This window comes from Echinops telfairi, unplaced genomic scaffold (assembly GCF_000313985.2).
Source record: "Echinops telfairi isolate 266 unplaced genomic scaffold, ASM31398v2 ScPeMD7_60;HRSCAF=208, whole genome shotgun sequence".
NCBI classification, from domain to species: Eukaryota; Metazoa; Chordata; class Mammalia; order Afrosoricida; family Tenrecidae; genus Echinops; species Echinops telfairi.
Window position 1 is genome coordinate 42,666,314 of NW_022103958.1, and position 2,399 is coordinate 42,668,712.

Sequence of the window (2,399 nt, forward strand, 5' to 3'; positions counted from 1 at the left end):
AAAAAAAAAAATGAATATACCCAGGAAAAATATTAGAAATAAAATTAGGTTTCCTAGGCTTACTAATGGGATTCTAGGTGGTTTGCAACTCTTTTTTTCTTTCACTATCTATATATTATATTTTAAAATGTGTTTCTTTTACGGGTAAAATAATACAAGAAACATACTTATTAGTTATTATTATTGTTATTATTATTATATAATTACTATTTGACTATGGAGGAGCCCTGGTGGCCTAGTGGTTCCAGGTTGGGCTACTAACAGCAAGGTCAGCACTTTGAAGTCACCAGCTGCTCCTGCTGGAGGAAGAAGAGACTGCTCCTGTAAAGAGTTACAGTCTGGGAAACTCACAGGGACCATTCTACCCTGTCCTATGGGGTTGCTATGAGTCAGAATTGACTTGACGGTTGTGGGTTTTCATCTTTTGAATACTGCTGTAAGGAGCCCTGGTGGCATAGTGAACACATATGTGTTGTATTATTTCCCGGCCCTGAGCACATTTGCAGAGGAAAATCACAACCCAAGCCACCCTCCCCCCCCTGAGAATGGCATCCAGCACAGAGGGTGCCCAGAGCAGGCCCGTGCAGAGCAGCCTCACGGCTGAAACTCAGGGGTAGGTGAGGCATAGCGCCTTTGCATGACTGGCCTGGGGAAAACCCACCACGGAGCTATTTCTATTTAAGCTCAGAGAAATGCAGAAGTAAATCTACTTGACCCTAACTTGGCGCTAAACTGAAACCAGTCTGTAGAGTTGCAATTTGGGGGAGATGAGCCTTCGGTAAAGAGGCAGACCCTAGGGACCCAGATCCGAGAGCCAGCCTGTCCAGATCCCGGGTGGGGCTCCTGAGGGGGCGTCGACGTTAGCGCAAATGGTTCTGAAACTCGAACCCACTGAATTTCTTAAGCAAACCCAGGTTCTAAACTTGTTAGTAATCAAAAGTACAACCTACAGTCCGGCTCCCCCAAACGCACAGAAATCCAACAATTTGAAAACTTTTCAGGAATTCCCTGGAACTCTGGAATCCAACTCACTTTTCGTTGTGCCAATGGAAGAACCCGCGCTGGATTGGGATGGGTGGGCAATGTCTTGTGTGGTGGTGTTTTTTCAAGTCTGTGGATAGGATTTTGATGAATAAATACAAACGCATTTGAAAGGATACCGATTCGGAGACTTTTTGTTGCTGTAAACGCTGGAGAAAGGTCCCGGGAGCCTATGAAGAGGGAGGGGTCCCATAGCCCGGGGTCGGCACTGCCTACGGTTCTCTCGGTCGCCCACGTCGGGCAAAGCGGCCTCCCAAGCGCCTGCGAGCGGGTCTCGGGCGAAGGGTGGGGTGGGGGTGGGGGTGAGGGTGGGGTGGGGGTGGGGGTGAGGGTGGGGTGGGGGTGGCGGTGGAAGGGTGGTCCTCGGCCCTGCGCGAGGCCGGCAGGCGTTCGCGAGGCCGGGGCCACGACCCACCCCCGGGGCCAGGGCTTCCGGGGCCGGAAGTCGCTGTTCCCCCGCACGAGGTTCAGTCCCTAGAGGGTGCGGGCCTTCGACCGACGCGAGCTCGTCGGGTTTTTCCACGGAAACGCTGCAGCTGCTGCTTGCCTCGGGTGCTTTCAGGTTTTAGTCTCTACAGCTGCCGGGGTTTCCCGGACTCGGGTTCGCAGCGCGTCTCCAGAAAGGCGCGGCGCCGCCGTGGCAGCGGCTCAGCGCGCGCCCCAGGGGAGCGCTGCCTGCCGGCGAGCGCCCTCTGCCGGCCGCGCGGCCCCCGGCTTCCTGCCGCCGCGGCGCGCGGGGCGCCCCCTAGGGAATCCTCGCGGCCCGAGTCAAAGGGCGGCGCCCAGCGCGTGTCGCGCCCCTCCTCTTTCCCCCTCGCCCCGCAAGGGGCTCCTAACTTGACCCCCCACTTCGGCAGCCCGATCCGGGTCGGGGCTGGCCGGGCCGGCTCAGTCCCAGGCTCACAGGCGGCCGTCCCAGGTCCAACCTCCACTCGCTGCCACCGCGGCAGTGCTGGCGCAGAGGCACCCGCCCCGGCGGGGTGCCCGGACGGACGGGAACTGTCCTGGGGGAGGGAGCGCAGCCTCTGCCGCGGAGCGGCCGGTGCTTTCCCACTGCCCCCCGTGCGGGTCGCAGCCCCACGTGCAACCGCTAGGCCGCCGGATACACAAAGGGTGTCTACTGAATACGTGGAAGGCTTTGGTCTTCATCCTTGAACCGTGTCTGCGGAAGGCTTTCAGAGGAGTGGGGGGCCGGCTGGGGGTGGGGGAGGGCAATACGCCCGCCCAGCGCTCAGACCCCATCTGCGGGACATGCGCGCGTGCGCGTGCACGCAGCCAGCGGGAGGGAGAGACGAAGGGGCGGGCGGATACCATCGTGTGTGTGTGTGTGTGTGTGTGTGTGTGTGTCTACAAGCAGC